Raw genomic sequence first — 22,958 nt, forward strand, 5'->3', positions numbered from 1 at the left:
AAAACACTGGGGGCAAAGGGAATGTTTATTCCAACTTCTGTTAATGCACAAATTCTAATCACCCATGTAAACATCAGGTTTTTTTTTTTAATTCATGCATTTAGACTCTGACATCCATTTTGCCACAAGTTCCTGAAGTTAATTATGTGTTGTATAAAACAAAAGTTTCAATCCGCTATCTCAATTTATTGCCTTTCAATGTAGTTCTTTGTTCTTGCTGCAAGTTAAAGTGCATGATTTATTTATACACACACAAACCACTGACTGCTCATCCTCTAACCTAACTAAGCTGGTTCTATTTCTTTCAGTACCTTGTCACAAGGAATTCCTTCCAATGCTACAAATCACTTCTGCCCATCTGCAGTCCTTCTCTATTTTATTGTATTTTCTCAAGAGTGATGCAGAACAAAATACAGCATTCCTATTATAAAGCATCGTGATGTGAACCAGTGGTAACTACTAACCAGGAATTACTGCCATTCTGTTTTATAAAATGATTGGGTTTTTTCTTTTTTTAAGAGCCAGATAAAAGCCTAACTTGGTAGCTTTTTCCTGCAGCAAATGCAGTTAATTTAATATTCAGCAACATGCAATTAGGTCAAATTATGTACTCGGAAGATTGTACTTGGATTTGTCAGCTGCAAAATTTCATCTGCCATCACAGCGCCTATTCCCTAAGCTTTGCTAGATATCCCTAAAGTTCCTCAGCCTTCTTCCAATTCATTTTGCATCGCCCAGCAAATTCCACCATCTCTTTACTCATCCTTTGGGATTGCTACGGGACAGTAACATTAATAACATTCACCCTACTATTCATATTCCTACATCTTTCCATTAATCTTTTATGATGTCCGAGCTGCCAAGTGCCCAAGTGGCTCTGAGCATGACAATAACTCCGAGTTACACCACACCGCAACTCCTGTGGAAGGAACGGTTCCAGCAAGTCTTCTTGCATTCAATATTCTTAAATGTTTCTGATGGGACAGCACTTTGGGACAAGAACTTTTAGAAAGTCTAGAAAAAAATTACACCCATTAACATCTTCTAACACAAAATAATAGTCTTTCTTAGTTTTAGTTATACCTGTTCATCACCTTCATTGTTGTACCTGCACCTTCTTTAGTTGTACCTGTACCTTCTTCATCAGACCTAGTTCCAAAAACATTCCTAACAAGACAAAAATCTATTATGGTCTATTATCTTGAGTACCTTTCTTTGCCTCTTCTTCCTAGGAGAATTCAACTCTGAATGGAGAAAAGGGCCATAGACCTCCTGTGATCCAACAAACCCTTTCTATTGCAAGAGATTTTATACAAAAGACAGTGGAATATTACAATAGACAGCAATATAACCAAGAAAAGGAGAGGTTATGCTTTGATGTGAATCATCAAATTCTCACAATATTTCACTAAGCCCCGCCAGCTGGCAGTACCAACAACCGATATATTTTCTTTCTTCTCAGTCCTTAGTTGGGCAATCCAAACGTGGGGCAACAATCCAGCTTGAAATACTACATAGTAGTGAAATTCACTCCTATTGTTGAAAAAGCATTTGTCCCAGAAGGCACTCTTCTAACCTCAAAAACCTGCAAACAGCAATGCTTCTAAGAGCTCACATGCATCCCCACAAAACCTGTATCCATTTAAGTGTCAGCTCACAAGTGTACCTAAGACGTATAAGAAAGCACATCCATTTCTGAGATTTTAGAAAGTTCTTTGGTACACTAGGTTGCAGTCAGCCTTCAGTAAGAAATTGCTCCAATCAGTCAGGCACGGTTTTATAGCAATGAGTGCTACATTTAGACTCCACTCTCACTGCTTTTTTGTCTTTTTTTTGAAGGGGGGGGGGAATTTTTTCCATGTTTTTAAAAACAGTTTGTCCTTGTTTATGTCAGCTATTTTGTCTCCATCTAAAATCATCGGAATCAATGATTCTGAAATACTCCTATAGGAATCTTTTTTTCTGAAAGCACAGTATCAGGCGGTCATTTCTATCTTAAGAAACAGCTTTCTAAAGCAAAAATAGCATTGATCTCCATAGCTATAGGCACAGCACCTGAATACATCCAAGGAGACAATGCCTTTCACCTTTCTAGTACTTATTATCAGCATAACCTTTAAAGTATCAGAACAAGAGCAGGTAACAAACCACAACCATTACTGAAACCAGGAAGTAAAGCAGTCCAGTAACTTAAGATGTAGACCATGCCATCATAAAATGCTTAAGACAAGCAATTGCGAAATGAGTATTTTAGAAAAAGAATGGCAAGTTATTTCTTTTTGAGAGTGGATCAATATAGTAAACGCTGGATGTAAAAGTGAGATGGACTGCAGGCATGTAGCTTCCTTTCTTCACCGGGCTACCGTCTCACAACCGTAGATTGTTCCTTCAGACCAGATTCCATTTAATGAACCACCAACTTTCTGCCAATTTTGTAGTCTACAGTTTTTGTTGCACTGCTACAACTTAACCATCGCATCCTTCACTTAAAAATTAAGCAAGTTTCTCGGCCTTGTGACTGCAAAGTAAAATCCTTGAAAATGCATGATCCCTATGAACTCAAAAATAAGAAAATGAATAATAAAACAAATATAGCCTTTTAATCTCAACTTAATTTTTTTTTGAAGACCAAAAGAACTGTATTTTTAATTGGCTGGAGAGTGAAAAGATTAGTAGATAATTGAGAAAAAGAAGGTCTTTGTGCATTTGACTCTCGAAAATGGTTGTTAAAATATCTGCAGAAAAATAAGGGTTCCTTTTTCCTGCTATCTACTAAATAAAAAATGTAAGTTATCTAAGCACACGTGAATCTTCTGAAAGATGGACCTTAACCAAAAACCTCCGTAAGTTTGCTTAATAACACTAAATAACAAACCACTTACAAGGATGCAGATCAGGTTTGCCGGCCGCCCTCCCAGCAAGCTGCCCTGTCACAGGTCTGAAGCTGTTCAGCACAGTGATACTGAGCTTTTACAGCCTGTTCTGAGAGGACCTACTGTAACACAGTTCTGATCAGATAGAGCCAGGAAAACAGTTCACTTTTCTTCATTACTAACACAGGTTAAAAAAATTATCCTCAAGTCCTCTGAAGAGCATACAACGTGGTATTGAACAGACTATTTCATTCTTCATTACTCAAAGGCATTTCAACATGAACCCATTCCTATTCATGGAGGGCCTCAAATAAATGTGCATTCAATCCCACCGACATCAGCTGAGGCTTTGGTCTAATCATCAAGCACACACATAAGTACTCCCGCTGAATAAAGCCCCTGCTGAAAACAGAAGGGTACGTATGCTACATGAATGATGAGATAAGGAAGATGATGAAATGTTACAGAAATACCGCAAGCAAAGTTTACATCCCGAAGCAGGCGATGGGTCAATGTACTAGCACAGGTTCTCCTGCAGGCAATCAGTGCGTCAAGCTTCTTAGGCCACCTCCAAGTAAAACCATGTTTTGTACAACCAAGCCCTTTGCTTGGCAGAAGTCTCACTCCTGTGCAAGCAACGGCAACCGCAGGAAAAAGAACTGGCAATGAATTGAGTGGCTTAAATTGATCGTGTTTTTAACCATCCTGGCCACAATTTCCCAGATAGCAAAGATGGCAATCTGTTAGCATGGGTTTTCTTTTTCATGTTTAAAAAAAACCAAAACACTCCTACTCCCTCACTTGTAAGTTTTCAGCCGAACCCTAATATTACAGAAGAACTCCCTACCACAATGAAACATCTTGACAGCATACTGCAGGCTCCTTTAGCGAAACAACATGAAGAGGGATGCAGTGTTTCCAAATACTATTTTCATTAAAAAAGGAAAAAGTCGATTCTACCTGCATGGAGTCAGCTACACTAGTCCAAATTAAACAAACAGCTAAAAACTAACAAGATCCACAGTCCTATAGAGCATGTTAAGGGAGAAGGGCAAAGTGAAAAAGCAACCGCTAACACATTTGCAACAAATACAACTTGTATCATACTGCTTGGGAACAAAAGTGTCATCAAAATTGAAAGATAGGATTTAAAAAGAAGAGTGTGCATTGTATTTGCAAAGGTGTTTTTTTCTTCCAAAGTAATTAAAAAAAAATTTTTAATAGGCCTAATGTGATCCAAAACTTGAGGGTTTTTTTTTTTTTTAATCTGATGTTTTATAAAATTAACCTTATTTTTACTTATGTCTTCTCTCTGGTCATGAGCCACAGTTCATGACCAGAACAGGTCTGCTGTTGAAAGCAATTTTCACACTTTAGGACACTGACTTTGGCCTAATCGAAAGGAAACGCTGTTTTCTGACATGATGAATTATCTTTTTGACGTAATAGACAGGACCGTTTCTTTTATCCGAGCTCAATCTTTATTTCATGGTCATTTTTATCAAATCGGTGCTGGTGGTGATACATCAAACGCTTAGAATTTCAATGAAATTGTCATTACAAAGGTTTTCAGACTTCTGCAAATGTTCTGTTTGGTTTATTCTGTGTGTGGCTTAGTTCCAACATCCTTCCACAAGGTTTTGCCGGCTCTCCTGGGTAGTTCCCAGTAAGGCTCAGCCTTCTTGGCAGCTCTGTGACCAGAGCGAGATGGGGCCAGGAGCGAGTCTGTCCCACATTCCCTGCTCTCCTGACTTCCCAGCGGTGAACGCAGCGAGCTCTATGCTTGCAGTCTGATCCTGGGTACCATCCGGGTTGTTTTGTATTTCTGAGTATCACCCAGTGGGTGGCTTTCTATTGTGCAGCAAGTTGGAAAGGTCAACAGGCAGTTACCAGCTATGGGTTGATGATAAAACTATTTGCATACAGACATATGTATTGAAACCATCCATAAAGAGTTTCTATATTAGTTATGGTTACATACAATACATATTAGTTTATAGTTATATAAATAATCTATATTTATATTAAAAATACATCCAAAATACACAAACACATATATATGTAAATAAAAGATATAATATAATAATTAATAATATTCTCTTATTACATCTAATCACATTGACAGCCAAAAGAAACTAATAGATACAGAAGTCACACACTAGGTATTTGATCCTTTAAAAATTACTTCTTCCAAATGACGGTACCTCCAGTAATTCTCTACATAACTTTATACATTTTTCTTCTTCTCAAAGAGCCCTTCCTCTCCTCCTTTAACATTACATTACAGCTTATTCAATTTCAGTTCCCAGTAACAGAGCACTGACTTTGTAAGAGTACCTTTCTGATAGCTCATCTCTTACACACATGTACCGTTCTGCAAAGAAATAAAGCCAGATGATGTTGAACCACTTTTCTGAAGCTACCATTTTAGAAAAACTATGAACAACTAAGAAAAACATGGTTGCATAATTTTTAACAAAACAATATGGAACCTGATGCGATGCATTAACGGTCCATAATGTTATTGAACAAGACTACAAGAGAGACACTTTACTTGCACTTGCTTGTCAGACAATTACTCTCTGCTACTGTAATACTTCATGTGCATACTTCCAAGGAAGACTCATGAACGCACAGGTTCATTAAGGGAATGAGAGAATCGATTGTAAAATGGAAAAGGCCGAGTGAGGTCATATTTCAAAGAGATGAATATGGTACACTCCATTATGTTGTAATCAGCCTCTCTCTTTCATCCTAAGAACTGTAATAGTCTATCCTAATTTAAAAAAAAAAAAAAAAAAGAAAAAATTCTCACTGCCTGCATCGTACCTTCATCCCAAATACAGTGAGGAATTCAAATGTGCTGCAGGCAGTTTCCATTTACCATGGTCTTTGGAGCAGACGGTATTGATGTTGCTGACCATTTTTCTCCTTAATAAGAAAAACATTCAAATGCTACTAATATTGCTGCCTTGGCAAACCACATTTAATAGATGGGACTTGCCCTGTACATGACACATACAACATCAATCAAGGCTGAATTTTATTTCAATTTATTATGGTTGCTGTCTAAATGAAAAAATGCTTATATCGTTAAAATGTCTTACAATATAAATGTGCAAATGATGTAATCACCCATTTTGTGAGAAAATTCTGATTTTGATTAAAAATATCTACAGTTGAACTTCTAAATATTTAATAAATGCAAAACCAAAAAACACAAGCACATTAAGAAACCGCAGTAATTGGTATCTGGGGTAATATCATGGTTTTGTGCTTGACAGCTTTTATCTTTAGAAGATGAGTTTATAAGATATTCTTTTAAAATTATAAGAGCTACCTTTTTGTTAAAATCATCTAGAATAAATTAATCTTGACTTCATTCAGGACTCTCACACGTGTGTTTTTTTTCAAGTTATCATTTATCACAGTTCTTTGCGTGCTATAGCCAGTTGTCTCCAGACTCTGAACCTGGCGACCTGCAAAAGCCCTGTAAGTGTTCCCAGCTAAGCAACTCTGGAAACCGCACAATTACCAAGGGGTAGAAAGCAGATAATACTCAATTTTGCAATTGATTAGAGCGCACAAACCTGTCCCAGTTGTAGAAGCAGAATTTAAGGCTTGGCACAGTCCTGCTGGCACATGCAGCAAGCAGTTTCACCAGGAGCTGGATGCAACAACAGCTCTCCTAGCTGCTACCTCCAGAATTGCACAAAACAATGCGTGCAAGGTAAAGGCCATGCTGCGCTGAGCACTATAGATTGCCAGGTCAACCCAATGGTATTTAAACCTCATTAAACTGTCATATACTCTCTATATATTATTAGCATACAATTATTATATAAATACAATACTCCCCCCTTATAAACAGCTGGCTCTTTCTGCTGTGTCCATTTGGTAACGCTCCAAAGTCCAGAGCCTAAATGTACTGTAACACATCAAAGAACGATAAATGCTTGCAGAATTTCATAAGCACATAGCAGGCCAGAGGAGAGAAAAAAAAAATCAGTTTCTACTAGAAAATGAGACTTTATCATGGATCTGTAGGCAACTTCCTAATGTTTTCCTTACTTGGACAAAAGTATTTGAAACAGAGTCTGGATGCAACAAGCAAAAGACTGAACTGCAAAAACGGTCTCTCAGCATGTATATGAAACCACGATAAGATGTGATGAACAGATGGGTGGTATAGTTACACACTGCATCACTTATTGCTGCAGTTCATCAGGTAACCACTGCTCATGCACAAGTCCCAGCATCCTCGATGAGAGGGAAGGCGGCATGCAAGTTTTTCGCCTTGCACTGTATTTTATAACCGAGAACTGAGGAGCAATTTGAACTCGGCCTTTTAAAAAAAAAAAAAAAAAAAAAGGATAAATAACTGGAAATGAAGGAAGTGCGGGAAAGCTACATGACAGATAAATGGGAATTTTATAATGTTGCATATTGTAAACTTTGCCAGAATGTGTTGAAAGAAGAGCCAGTTAAATCACATCCTGCTGCAGCTGTCCAACTTTATAGCTAAAATGTTCATACTAATTCCATTAAACAATTAGAAAAGGAAATCCAAAATATTATTACAAGTATGTTGGCTTGACACTGGTTTTTTTCCAGATTTAATAACAAATACAGTACTCTCAACTTCAAAGGGTGATGAATTTATACAAATTGTGGGCATTCACACCCTCAAGGCCACAAAGCAATTGTCCTATGGAAATCCTACAAAATCTAAACTTTACTATACATTTCTGACAGACATTTTAGAAAAGAAAGGAAGGATATTCTAGTAGTTATAGAGCTGGCCTGACATTTAAGGGATCTTAATTTAATTTCCTTGTCTGCCAGACTTCATAATCCCAGACAAAGTAAATAATTTTCCTTACCCCAGTTGCCCATCTTTAAAATGGGGAAGACCATTTAAGTACCTGAGTCAAGCAAGTTTTAAACAATGAGAAAAATACCCTTTTCCTCTGTATTTTTATTTTTTCCTCAGGTAGAAAGTCACCTGACAGCTCAGTCTTCCAAAGGCTTTGACTGTATGCTGTTGCATATCTTGAAATCAACAAAACCACACTCTAAGTAATACATCTTATATGTTGCAGGTCTTAATGTCATTGTAGAGCCTTCCATTTCAAAACTACTGCTCTGTGATAAGAAAAGATATAGAAGAATGAGCACTGGTGAAGTTAATAAACAAAATGCATTCATGGCCCATTACTTCAAATAACTTTACTATATAAATAGTCCACTCATAAAATAATGGCCTCAATTAACATTTAATTCTCACACAATGCATTTCTAATGTACTGCAGGGATTAAGAGTTCTGCATGAATATCACTATTCTACAAGTGCCACAACTTACAAGAGAAGTACTGACATATTTTCCACTTGATTAAAAACAGTTCCTAGTCTTTTTTTTTTTTTTTCCCCCACCTCGTCCTTCTCTACTAGGCCTCCTTGTCCTCAAAGGATAACAAGAAAAGATACTCTACTATGTGTTGGAGCTCCCAACCTGCTAGCTGATGATGATCCTCAGCCTTGCTTTGAAAATTCATCAGCACACTAGTGCAGTGCTACTACACAGGAGTAAGCTAAGAGGTCCCACCACCCTGGTGGCCCTGACAGTTTGTTTGGGGAGCAAGAGATGAGCATTCACTGTGTAAACATATGCTTCATTCCTTTTTACAACAAGGTGGAAAGTCTCCTGAGACACCCCCGCACCCATCAGGTAAAATAATCCCAGCACTGCCACTGCAGGGAACAGACACTTGAGGACAAGACCAAGGCAACAGTGGAAGAATGATGTCTTTATGACATCATGTGGACATTCTGACAGCGGCATGTGATACAAGGGCAGCTGCGATGCTTGTAACTTGATAGATCTCAATGTCATGTGAAAGACCTCCCCTCACTCAGCAATCTTAGTGTTTTCCAAGCTAATGCATTCTCTTTCAGCGCAGAAAATTAAGAAGTTAACTAGGAAAGAGAGTATCTTTGTAATATGTGGTTGCTTTTATCCTGCAACACAATGACCAAGCATTGATGAGATGATAACTCAGTCAATTAATCAAACACCAACAAAACACATTCTAACAATGACTACTGCATTCATGGTGTCATTTTAGGAACCGACTCCAGTACACACAGATTTTTTTTGTCCCATGGGTTTGACCTGAATCCTAATGAAATTAGCTGCTAGAAGAAACCACGCCAGTACAAGCTACCAGCTTTCAAGGGCATGCTGCAAAGCCTGCTGAAAAAGCCAACAAATGCTTCCCCTAGAAGCCAGAAATGAGGAAGGCCAGAAAGCTCCTGGAAATCTGAAATGGACCTTGCTGTGCTTTGATGGTGAAGTGATGGATTAAAAAAATACTAAGAGTTAGTGTAAGACAGAGACCTAAATATAAAATCCTGCCAACACCTACTATCCTCCAAATGTGTTTAGGATCATGTCAGGACTTCTGCCTGTGGGTTAGTCTAAGGCATAAAAAAACCCCCCAACTTATTCAAGGAAAGTGAAATATACAAAAAATAAAACCAGTTTTTAGCTATTATTTTCCTCAGAAGTATTGTCTTATTTTAAATTTATTGTTAATACAGTATGTTAGTAGTTGTCCCTAATAAGCTCTGCATACATCCAAGAAAATTGCATACACTGACAAACACGGTTCTAGTTTTGCACAACACATGGCTTTTTTTATATGATATGTTCTCTCTTGAAAACTACTCCCTCACAAAATGAAAATTCAGCAGAATCTCTAATAGCTTTCATATTTCAGTCTAATAGGTAGCGTGGCATTGCACTGCCACCCACCTTTGCTACAATATTGCACAGCACATTTAACAGACATTTGCTTCCTTCACACAGTCCTTATGTGCAGCTTCTGCAGGACCTTAGTATTAACATTTAACAGAGTCTATGAGCATAAAGCACATTTATGAACACCTGCTAGAACATTTTATTTGCCTTAAGAGCTTTATTATAACTGTTAAATTTTCTTGCTATGCTTTATGGGCCAAATCCTGGTCCAGTTTTAGCCTAAACTCCAACTGACTTCAACAGGAAGCAGATTTGATTGTATGTGGTTTTCCATACAAATTCAATGCAGCTTTAAACAAAATGGGATCGCTGGTAAGCACAACAGTGGACAGAAAAAGCCAGTGCCTAGCAGCTCTAAACAAAACCAGTGAACTCAGGCTTCAAATAGAATTTAAAAAAAAACCAAACAAACCAACCAACCCCCACACCCACAAGTCTTCACGTTGTATTACAAAAATTCACCGGCTCTGAGGCTGAAAGCGCAAGTCATACAGGTATCCTGTCCACAAAAGCCTACGGCCTCCCATGCCTTGGTGGGATGTTCTACCATCAACTACTCCCTCTCAGATCGCTCACTGATGCTCCCATGACCAAAACCTCTGTCTTCTGTATTAAAGCCACCAAAAGCCAAAATCTGGACATGTCAGCATCAATCTCCTCCTCCGACACGTCCAGACAGTCACAGCCCTCCGCAACACCACCAGACAGCCTGGAACAAAGCGTGCAGAGCCAAAAGGTGTCCCTGGGGAACAGTCCAAGGAAAATGTTGCAGAGGAAGCCATGCCAGGAGTCTGGCTGTTCTGAAGATGTTCTCTACAACTGCTTCTCTCTGACAGTTTTACCATCATTAGAGATGTTCATAACACCCCTGTGAGACTGAACGTGACTACATACAAGTAAGCAACACCGCTCCTCACAGCTTAGCAAGAGATCGTAACAGAGGACTCCACGAAGTCTGCTTGGAAACCCCTCTAGGAAGATTTAACTTCACTGGAAAATACATAAATATTACTGTGACCGTCACTATAGAAAGCACTAAAATAATAAGACAGACATCTAGTAAACAGTAGACAATATGAGAATGCCACTTCTGTTTCACAAAAGCTTGACAGCAAATGTTTGATTCAATGCATACTATTAAGCCCCCCAGAAAATCAAAACAATTACAAAAATGAAATTATAGACACAATGATGAATGGCGACAGATGAAATGTTAACAGATCTAGCACCATACACAAAAATCATTGATTTTCTCTGGTTACTACTTAGGTGATCAGAGTGTATGAGGTCCTGCTTGCCCACTTGCTCTAGATTTTATTAATGCTCCAATATCAGACACCCAATTTGGAAATCAATGCTTACTTCATCATTTTTCTCTGAAAGATTCTATTATTCACAATTGATTTAACAGAAATGAAAGGCTTACCATTAACAAGACCCAGCTGCTGACACTTCTTAGATGAATTATTGAACTTCTAAAAGTGAATTAACTTAACCATCACCAAGACTTATTGTCTGATGTTTCTCATACCAAAGTCCATGTATTTATAATTACAGAATCAAGTAGTAGAAAGTAGTTTCTCTGCCACCTCCTTAAACACCCACCATATACACCAAGTAAAAATTAAGGTTTGCAAAGACACAAATAGGAGTTATGCACCAAATACAGTCAGTGGAAGCTTAGTGTCTAACTGCCTTTTTACACCCTTAATCTTCATGTTCTTTCTAAAACTCAAACTTACAGGTCATTTCAGGCCTTAGAAAAAGGAAATCCAATTTATGGCAAGTTACATCTTTTGCCAATGAGATTACTACAGTCAAAGATCCATAGAGCTGACCATGCCCTGCCAAAAGCCTACAGAAGACAATTATTAATTCCCTTTAGGTACAAAGCTAAGATCCCTCTTACGAATTGAGAGAGAAGCAGCAAATATTAGACAATTGCAAATAGAAGTAGTACCACAAGTCCACCACCAAAAGCAGCGTAAATGTACAAAGCAGGAGGCCTATACATAAAATCTGTCATCTGAGCTAAGGGGCTATCTGCTCAGAACATAAATCCATCATGTCCATTTTCCAGTCTAAAAAGGACTATGCATCACCCAAGGTGAATTCGGATCCTCATGTAAGAGCTTTTGTTCTGCAGATTACAACCTGATCAAAAGTTCAGTACCAAGAAAGAACAGATTCAGAAGGGCAGTCCATCAGACCAGCCCGCGTGTTGTAATCCTATGAATTACCAACTTTGGCTTCAAGTACTATGCATTCCCTAGCAGGTATACTGCTAATATTGCTCTTCATAAATCCTCATTGAGACGCAGTGATAAAAATCTTGAATGTCAACAGTGTAACACCACCCAGATGCACTGGTCTACAAACAACTTACTGTCAAACACAGGAGGACTTGTGCTAAGCAGTATGCTATCCTTAAGCCATGGGTTAGCAGGACCACAGCTGTCTAGTGGAATCTCAAGAACAACTGCTCAGCTATCAAAACTAGGGAACATTTCAGGTCTTAACTAGATTTCTTGCTAATCTGTACTACCTGGCTGAACATGCTTTCAAACTGCTATAATGGCAACGGCTGTCTCCTTTAGCATTCATCATACTTGCAAAGCTCAGCTTGACTATACCTTATCTCTGTAACTGCTCTGAAGACTTCAGCTCAAGACCTAGTTGAGACTGTAGGTGCAATCCACTCAGAAAGTCTTCTGGATTAATAACACAAATTTCTGCCTTCTTTTTACGGTAGAATGATGAGACAACATACCTGTTCTATCCTTTTCACACAAACTGAAAGTCAACGACTGCCCAAAAATCACTAGAGCCTCTTCTCAAAGCCCTCCATGAATTCGACTGTTTGCACACTGCTGGAGGCAAAACATCCGGGCCCTTTCTACTAGGGTTAGTACCTGAGGAAGATACTCTTAGAGCAAACCGGTCTCTTCTTGAGTATGTATTTCTCCTTCCCAAATCCCTCCATCTGTTTTAACCCCTATCTTACTGGAACTAACTTTTAAAAATTCTGCTTACATTGGACGAAAAGTTTAAAAAATAAGAAAAATAGGAAGGAAAGAAGCTTGGCAGACAGAGCATCCAAGCTCATAAGTCTTACTGTCTTAGGAAAACAGGCCAAAAACCATGAAATTATGATTATGTTGAAAATATTTAGGTACCCAATTTTTTTCAATCTGCCTCCTCTCCATAGAATAACGCTTTTGAAATGGAGACTGGCTGGCCACAATTGAAGTCTGGTTAAATCTGATATCTGTGTAAAACTTCTCAGCAAGTAGGTTATAACAACTTTTTAAAAAAGACATGGACGTTGGCAGATTTCCTGCCTTTCTTGCACTCATTTTTTCCAGTATTTCCCACATTGTGAAATACCTCTTAATGCTATAAAGATAGAGTACATTGCAAAAGCGGTCCTAGTGGTTCCAGTGGGGGTAACGTGGTCAGAATCTGGCATTCAATAAAGTTTCCATTTCTACATAGATTTCATTTATTTTTCAGTTTAAAAATAAGACCATATTTTGGCATGTAACTAGAGCTGCTCCTACAACGCAAAAGAAATAACACTGCTGGCAAGCCTCAAAGCTGTTCCGAGACAAAACTGTGTTGGCAGAACTTTTAGAAAACTTCTTTTTGACACAAGACAGAATTCAACACCAGCATAAATGGGAGAAACTTCACTGAAATCAATCATGTTACACATGCTTATACTTTGCAGGTCTGAATCCGCATTAAGTTTATATAATGTAAATATCTAGCTGACATGGAATTTAAATTCTGTTGAACCAATTCTGTTGATCTTCTACATCTATACAATAACTTAGCATTGAATTCTATGATCATTCTTCTGTGAACACTGTTTTTTTCCACATACACAAATGCCACCAAGCTATTTACTAAATGCTGTGACCATACCACACTCATGTCTTTTAATGTAACAGTTATCCAATTCAGGTGCCCAGTGGTTAGGATATGATGGAATTACAGTTGCAAGACCTATATTCCTGCATCAATTACAGGCACGGAAGAAAATAACATAAATCTGACATTTCACAACTTCTGAGGGTTTGATTTTGCAGCCTTTCTAAAATACCTTTTTTGCGCATCATACCCAAGGTTTCTTTAGAGTATGAATAAGTTAACGAACGTGCAGCAGTGCTCCTTCAACACAGATCACAGCAAGATTTGATTCTGAACTTCACTATAGCACAGACAACCACGGAAGTATTCAGGTACATAGGTGCCCGTGCCTTTGGATATCCAGCGTACAGCTGGATGATGGATGCAACAAAGAACTTACAAGGAAACCTGCACCATTGTAGAGCAGCGGATGAAAGCAACTGAATCGAGTCCTTCTTGCCAGAGAGAGGGAAAGCTATGTGATAGTGTTATCAGGCTGCTTATGGGTTTGAGGAACTGGTCACAGTAAGGCCCTCTTTTACTTCCTGCCTGGGAAACGCAGATTGCTCTTTCTTACCGTGAAAGCAGAGTGGGCAACAGGAGCATTAAATTAGCTGCCACAGGCAGGCTTCAACAGATACGTGGAAGCACAGTCACCAAAACCCTAGCATTTTCCAGTAGGTGCTGTTCCTGCCCTTCTTCATTGGCTGTGGGATGTCAACTTTGGAAAAGCTTGTGATTTTGGAAAGGTGATAAATTTTTCCTAATGAACACAGGTTAAAGAAGAGAAACTAATTTTTAAATTTTCATATCTTATCAGATCTCAAAGGAATTTCATTGGTTTAGAGAAGAAAAAGGCATTGAAATTGCTTTAGAATTATCTTGCCAAGTATCAAGATCTGCTGCAAACAAAGGATATGTAAGATCATCTCAGAGAAAAAAAGCAATACAGAGCTAAATACATAAATATTTCTAAAGCCAAGTTCTAAGCACAGATAACTTACTCTATGGCTGACTTGACCTTAAATGCAATTGTTCGACTATTTAATGGGCGTGGAAATTTTGATTGGGCAGGGCCAGCTCGATTGGCAGATCCCCTAGTGTTAACTAACCAGGTGGCCTTTGCTAAATGAGTGTCCCAGTGTTTGAGGGTCCCACCACCCATTGCTCTCAGGGTAGTTTTTAGCAGTCCATTGTACCTTTCAATTTTCCCAGAGGCTGGTGCATGGTAGGGGATGTGATACACCCACTCAATACCATGCTCTTTGGCCCAGGTGTCTATGAGGTTGTTCCGAAAATGAGTCCCATTGTCTGACTCAATTCTCTCTGGGGTGCCATGTCGCCACAGGACTTGCTTTTCAAGACCCAGGATGGTGTTCCGGGCAGTGGCATGGGGCACAGGATATGTTTCCAGCCATCCAGTGGTTGCTTCCACCATTGTAAGAACATAACGCTTGCCTTGGCGGGTTTGTGGGAGCGTGATGTAGTCGACTTGCCATGCTTCCCCATATTTATATTTCAACCATCGGCCTCCATACCACAGAGGCTTTACCCGCTTGGCTTGCTTGATGGCGGCGCACGTTTCACATTGATGGATGACCTGTGAGATGGCGTCCATGCTCAAGTCCACCCCTCGATCACGGGCCCATCTATATGTCGCATCTCTTCCTTGATGGCCCGAGGTGTCATGGGCCCACCGAGCTATGAACAATTCACCCTTACGCTGCCAATCCAAATCCACCTGAGCCACTTCAATCTTGGCAGCCTGATCCACCTGCTGGTTGTTCTGATGTTCCTCTGTGGCCCGACTCTTGGGTACGTGGGCATCTACATGACGTACCTTTACAACTAGCTTCTCTAGCCGGGCAGCAATATCTTGCCACAATGGGGCAGCCCAGATGGGTTTGCCTCTGCGTTGCCAGTTGTTTCGCTTCTACTGCTGTAACCACCCCCACAGGGCATTGGCCACCATCCATGAATCAGTATAGAGGTACAGTGTTGGCCACTTTTCTCTTTCAGCAATATCTAAAGCCAGCTGGATGGCTTTCACCTCTGCAAACTGGCTCGATTCACCTTGTCCTTCAGCAGCTTCTGCAACTCGCCGTGTAGGACTCCATACAGCGGCCTTCCACCTTCGATGCTTTCCCACGATGCGACAGGACCCATCAGTGAAGAGGGCATATGGTTTCTCATCTTCTGTTAGTTTATTATACGGTGGGGCTTCTTCAGCACGTGTCACCTCCTCCTCTGGCGACATTCCGAAATCTTTCCGTTCTGGCCAGTCTGTGATCACTTCCAGAATTCCTGGACAACTGGGGCTTCCTATTCGAGCCCGCTGTGTAATCAGTGCAACCCACTTACTCCATGTAGCATCGGTTGCATGATGTGTAGAAGGAGCCCTCTCTTTGAACATCCAGCCCAGCACTGGCAGTCGGGGTGCCAAGACGAGCTGTGCTTCAGTGCCAATCACCTCTGAAGCAGCTCGAACCCCTTCATAGGCTGCCAATATCTCCTTTTCCGTTGGGGTGTAGCAGGCCTCAGATCCTCTGTATCCCCGACTCCAAAACCCCAGGGGTCGACCTCGAGTCTCCCCTGGTGCTTTCTGCCAGAGACTCCAGGTAGGGCCATTCTCCCCGGCTGCGGTGTACAACACATTTTTTACATCTGGTCCTGCCCGGACTGGCCCAAGAGCTATGGCATGAACTATTTCCTGTTTAATTTGTTCAAAAGCTTGTCGTTGCTCAGGGCCCCATTTGAAATCATTCTTCTTCCGGGTTACGTGGTAGAGAGGACTTACTACTAGACTGTAATTCGGAATGTGCATTCTCCAGAAACCCACAACACCTAAGAAGGCCTGTGTCTCCTTTTTGTTGGTTGGTGGAGACATGGCTGCTATTTTGTTGATAATATCCATTGGGATCTGACGCCGCCCATCATGCCACCTTATTCCTAAAAACTGGATTTCCTGCGCAGGCCCCTTCACCTTACTTCGTTTTATGGCAAAGCCAGCCTGCAGCAGGATTTGGATTATTTTCTTCCCTTTCTCAGAAACTTCCTCTGCTGAGTTGCCCCATACAATGATGTCATCAATGTATTGCAGGTGCTCTGGGGCTTCACCCTTTTCCAGTGCAGTCTGGATCAGTCCATGGCAAATGGTGGGGCTGTGTTTCCACCCCTGGGGCAGTCGATTCCAGGTGTACTGGACGCCCCTCCAAGTGAAGGCAAACTGTGGCCTGCACTCTGCTGCCAAAGGGATCGAGAAAAATGCATTAGCTATATCAATTGTGGCATACCATTTGGCTGCCTTTGACTCCAGTTCATATTGAAGCTCCAGCATGTCTGGCACAGCAGCACTCATCGGCGGTGTGACTTCATTCAGGCCACGATAGTCTACCGTCAGCCTCCACTCTCCATTGGACTTCCGCACTGGCCATATGGGACTGTTAAAGGGTGAGCGGGTTCTGCTGATCACTCCCTGACCCTCCAGTTGACGAATTAGCTCGTGGATGGGAACCAGGGAGTCTCTGTTGGTGCGGTATTGCCACCGGTGCACAGTTGTGGTAGCAATCGGCACCTGTTGCTCTTCAACCCTCAGCAACCCTACAACAGAAGGTTCCTCCGAGAGACCGGGCAAACTAGACAATGGTTCAATTTCCTCCGCTTCCAAGGCAGCTATTCCAAAAGCCCACCGGTAGCCTTTTGGATCTTTGAAATACCCTTTCCGGAGGTAATCTATGCCCAGGATGCATGGAGCCTCTGGCCCAGTCACAATGGGGTGCTTTTGCCATTCATTCCCAGTTATACTTACTTCAGCCTCCAACAGAGTCAACTGTTGGGATCCCCCTGTCACACCAGAAATAGATATCGGTTCCACCCCTTCATAGTTTGATGGCAGTAAGGTACACTGTGCACCAGTGTCCACTAGGGCTTTGTACTCTTGTGGGTCCGATGTGCCAGGCCATCGGATCCACACAGTCCAATAAACCCTATTATCCCTTTCCTCCACCTGGCTGGAGGCAGGGCCCCTCTAATCCTGCTCATCATAGTCACTATTCACCTCTTGCAAAAAGGACCTAGAAGTCCCTTCAAGAGGATCATAAGTATGATCGGGCCTTTCACTTGGTCTGGGGGGCTGCCGGGTGGAAACTGGAGCGGCATTCTTTCTGGAAGAGTCCCTTTTTACAGCTGTCTTGCCTTGTAGCTCATGTACTCGTGCCCGCAGGGTTGAGGTAGGCTTCCCATCCCATTTCCTCATGTCTTCTCCGTGGTCACGCAGATAAAACCACAGGATACCTCGTGGTGTGTATGCTCTATATCCCCTCTCTGGAGCAGAAAAACACTTACTCCTAACAGCTGCAATACGGGTCTGTATAGGTGGGGAGTAAGATATATCCTCTTTGAGTTGCCGGACGTCCTGGGACAGTTTCTCCACAGCCGAGATGAGGGAGGAAGAAAGGCTCTCTTCATATTGCCGGAGTCGGCCAGCCACTTCGTCCACTGTGGGCGCCTCTTCACTTTTCCAGTCGATGACTGCCAGTGAGTTGGCGTACGATGATGGTGCACTTCGTACAAATTTTCGCCACATGGGTAGGGTACACTGGACTTCATCGGGGTCTGTGGGCAACTGTGCATTGTCCGGATCATAATAAACCATCTCCCGCACAGCTAATTCCCTCAGATATTGGATACCTCTCTCCATGGTGGTACACTTGCCTGGCCAACATATGACATCTTCGCTGAAAGGATACCTTTCCCTCACACTTGACAGGAGTCGCCTCCAGAGGCTGAGGGCCTGTGCCTTCTTCCCAATTGCCTTGTCAATTCCCCCTTCCCTAGACAAGGAACCTAGCTGCTTGGCCTCCCTGCCCTCCAGTTCCAGGCTACTGGCCCCGTTATCCCAGCAGCGGAGCAGCCAGGTAATAATGTGCTCCCCTGGAAGGCGGCTGAAATCTTTCCGTATATCTCGCAGCTCACTCAGGGACAGGGATCGGGTGATCACTTCTGGTTCTGACTCTTCTTGTTCTCGTGATGGTCCCGATTCATCATCATCTTTCACTAAGCGAACCGATTTCCTTGTGTATTTCTTTTTGTGTATAGGGGCGACTGATACTGGTATGGGTTGATCATTTGGCTCGGCTACAGTGCCTGTTGCGGGGGTTTGGGTAGCTGCGGGGCCTGTTGCGGGGGTTTGGGCAGCTGCGGGGCCTGTTGCAGGGGTTTGGGCAGCTGCGGGGCCTGTTGCAGGGGTTTGGGCAGCTGCGGGGCCTGTTGCAGGGGTTTGGGCAGCTGCGGGGCCTGTTGCAGGGGTTTGGGCAGCTGCGGGGCCTGTTGCAGGGGTTTGGGCAGCTGCGGGGCCTGTTGCAGGGGTTTGGGCAGCTGCGGGGCCTGTGGGTCTGCTCTCTCCCGCTGGGTGGTGCTGTCTACTCTCAAGCAGTGTTTGATAGAGATTGTGGCCAGGGCCCAGCACAGTGCAGTAAGTTGTGTCTCCTTAGAATCCCCACAGCATTTTCCTTTCAAATATTCTACCATTTTATCAGGGTCTGGCAGTTGTTCGGGAGTGAAGCTCCAAACCATTGGGGGTGAGAAGGTCTCTAGATACCTGCCCATAGTCTCCCACATGCCATGCCAGCCCTGACCATTCAGCCTTGGGGAAGATCCTTGGGTGGTATTCTTGAAACAATTTTTGCTAACCCTGAACAGAAGTTGGAAAACATGCAGGAGACATAGCAATAGGAATATACTGGCCTGAACATTCCAAGGGTATTCACAATTCTCAAAAATTGTTGTAACCAACCAAAAGGGAAAAGGGGAGGTGAAAGAGTGAGAGAAGGTATCCCCCCCCCGTCTTTCCCATAGATTGGGTGCAATTATTAATCAGTTCTGAAAGATACTGACCAAGGTACGGGCCTGACAGAAATGCTACATACAAGTACCAGCTCAGACTCATGATAGTCGATGATATCTTATCATAAGTCATTATCACACAATACAACAATATGAGAACAGGAACCCCTCTCCCAGAGGTGATAAACAGCGCCGCAGGGATTACATAGAGTAAACACGGGTTTACAAACCAGAGCCACGTGACCAAACAGAACATCAGTATGACCAGCAACTGTTTCAATAACATTATAGATGCTTATAACAACTTTGTTTTAACACACTTGGGTCAAACTTGTCGTTATCACAACCCTTCGAGCCCCACGTTGGGCGCCAAAAAGGACTGACGTGGTTGAGCCCCAGCTGGTAGCTGGGTGCCACGCACCACTCACTCACCCCTCCCCCGGCGGGCTGGGGAGGAGAACGGGAAAACAACGGCAAAGCCTCGAGGGTTGGGATAAGGGCAGGTTACTGGGACAGCAAGGGAGAGGGAAACAATCAACAACAGCACTGATAATAGATATTCACAATGGGTGATAACAAAGAACAATTTACCGATCCGACCGACCGGACGCTCAGCCTGTCCCAGAGCCACACCGAACCCCCCCTGCCCGACTGGCGCCCTTTTATGGTGAGCATGACGTCACATGGTATGGAATAGCCCCAGGCCAGCTTGGGTCACCTGTCCTGGCTCCTTGTGAAATTAACTCTATCCTTGCCAGAACCAGGACACTGTTATACTGTTATTGAGCATAAAAAAGACAAAGAAACACAGCCTGGATTTATTTACCTTCAGATTCCAATGTACCACAATGCACAAACTGCTTCAAAGAATTCAGCTAAGCACATTCTGTGATTTGCAACACTTGATTGTAAAAGTCAGGCTGCCTACATATAAGGTATCTTTTCAACAAAATATAACACTTATTTTAGATGTTTATTGACTTAAAATAATTCAACGAATAGGAATAAATATAAGAGGTGATGATTACATGTTCAAACTGCAAATTAATGTTATTAATTTGACCACCAATGTAATTAATAAATTGACCAGATAAGTAGAGTTAGAGCTTCAAATAAGCTTAATATGCCGCTACCTTAGGACTGAAATTCCGCCCAGAGTTCTCACTGAGAATAAGTTACACAATTTTTTCAGTGTAGTATGCCTAGGAACTGGTGTCACAAAAACCATCAGATTATCAGAAATTTAAGGTCAATTTGCTACTGAGCGTAGGAAGACATGATAATAACCTTTTTATTTCCACAATGGAAATGATGTACTACAGGTGTTTCAGAGAGACTTTGATTTTTTTTAAAACAAGCAATATCTTTCTTTCCATATGTTACCAAGTCTAACAGAGGCATATTTTTATTTAGGCTAAATCACGCCTTATGAGACACACTTATGAGGGAGAAAGGAGGACATGCAACTGGCATTTGAGACATATTGCCAGTGCAAAGCTGCCAAAAGCACACAGCAGGGAGCATGTTTTGGCTATCATGAGCAGAATAAGCATGTACTCCTTAACCACTGCCAGCTGGCATTTGTTTCCGTATACAGAACGCTCACTAGGCAGTTTGGAGACTGGACATACTCCTAACCTTAAACTATGCTCCCATAAAAATGCGCTGCTGAGATATCTCATTAACCATGCCTGTCTCCTAGCTTACTGCCAAATGAGAAAGACTGAATGACAGAGAAAAATCATACATTTCTCCCTATGCACTAAAAAAGTACTTAAAGTATAGCCTAACATACTCTAGTGCTTCCAGCAAGAGAGAGATTTTAAGAGTGTTGGAAGAAGCTTCTGCCAACATCTCAAGAAGCAGAAACACTGTCACTACTCCATTACACACAGATAGAAAAAGTGAAATACAGAGACACAGAGTACCAAGAAAACACAGCAATGAACAGCAAGAGCGGCTGGCACTGTGATTATAAACTATACTATCATGTTTAATACAACCTCTAGCAATCCTCACAACAGAGACGCTCCCTGCTTTATGTGCTGGGGCAGATTTGTGGGTAGAAGATTAATGTCCCCCTCCATCTGCTAATGACTATATAGGTCTCCTGGGCTTTGCACCAAGGGTACTTTGCCCTTAGGATGAAACAAGAAATGGGAATTTGTGTTCATTTCTACACGCGCCTACTATTTCCAGCAACACTCCCAATTGCTAAATGTGTATTATTTCAACTTTATCTACCAAAAACATATTTTATCACGGTAGTTCAACTGTGATTCCAATTAGATTTTCAAAGAAATCAGTTAAAAGGAGAACAAACCAACAGGGGGGCACTTTTCACTTTTAAAGTGCTTACCTGACACAGCCTGCATCGGTATTTTCCCTGTAAGTGCTCTATTCATTAACTTTTCACTACATTTTCAAAGTGACTCCACTCTTTTGGGTTTCCCTTTCTCTATCACTGATAGCCTGCTGTCATGGACCAAGCTACTCTGAAGGAAGAAATGTACCAGAGATTGCCATGCAAAGGAGAGGGCACTAATTAAAGTCTTTGTTTCCTTCAGGGGATTCTGTGAGCGGATTTTAACTTACCCCCGTAACTGTACCTTTGCTCCTGACAACTGGAGGCAAGTCAGAGGGAGCTTGACACCAGGGCAGTCTTCATGGACCTAAGCCAGTTTGATATCCTGGAAGGATAAGGGGAAAGAGCAGTTACAAACTGAAGTTTTGAAGGAATCAGGGAAACATACTCATCAGAACAATGATACTCAGGGTAAAAATCAGGGAAGATCTTAATGCTATCTCCAATATCCACAAATGAGAAATCAAAACCAGCGCATTGCTTCACTAAAGTCTGGGAACGCGTGTGTCTCAGGTTCATAACATGCTTCCTTTCTTCCTCTTCCCACTGAACACCCCTATCGATTGCAACACTGACCCTCTGCTCAGTTCCAGCTCAAGGAAGAAGTAGGTGTCCGTGTCAAAATTATCTGTGAGCACCCAAGGGAATTCTAGGGCCGGTCAAATGTTTGCACCAGCGCAGAGCACACACGTTAACTTCCCCTAGTTTACTCAACTTAACTTTGGAAAAAGGAAAAAAAAAAAGCCGAAATACCTTTGCAGCTGAACCATCAGCACAAGAAAATTCTACCCTCTTTTTAAGAAAGGGAAATGTGATTTCAATAACGTGACCTCTACCAATCCTTTTGATCCACTGTTTCTGTCAACCCCACTCCTGACCAACAAGAAAAGCAGGACAAGAGAGAACAGGAAAAAAAAAAAAAAAAAGAAAAAAGGAAATTGCTCTGTACTGCCCTTTTTCATCTTTGGCAAAGAATTGCCTGGTCTCAGACAGACTCTACCAGAGTGCAGAAACTGCAGCCACAAAAGACAATTCGTATTTCTCTTTCACATCAGCAGCACTACAATGAGAGCTGAACTAACAAAGTGCTCTGCCTGTCCAGCCCTTAGTACTCCTAATATTACTTTGAAAACACTTCTCTAC

At 41.7% G+C, this 22,958-nt stretch overlaps 1 protein-coding gene across 4 annotated transcripts in view; it reads right to left on the minus strand.

Annotated features, from left to right (window-relative positions):
* Positions 1 to 22,958, minus strand: part of RARB (retinoic acid receptor beta) — a 335,268-nt gene that overhangs the window by 303,627 nt on the left and 8,683 nt on the right. For 3 of the 4 annotated variants that reach the window (XM_054815865.1, XM_054815867.1, XM_054815869.1), the window contains exon 2: positions 22,046 to 22,140. The gene's annotated coding sequence lies outside the window, so the exon portion shown is untranslated. The remainder of the gene's footprint in view (positions 1 to 22,045; positions 22,141 to 22,958) is intronic. The other variant, XM_054815866.1, reaches the window with a different exon arrangement.

This window comes from Grus americana, chromosome 2 (genome assembly GCF_028858705.1).
Source record: "Grus americana isolate bGruAme1 chromosome 2, bGruAme1.mat, whole genome shotgun sequence".
NCBI classification, from domain to species: domain Eukaryota; kingdom Metazoa; phylum Chordata; class Aves; order Gruiformes; family Gruidae; genus Grus; species Grus americana.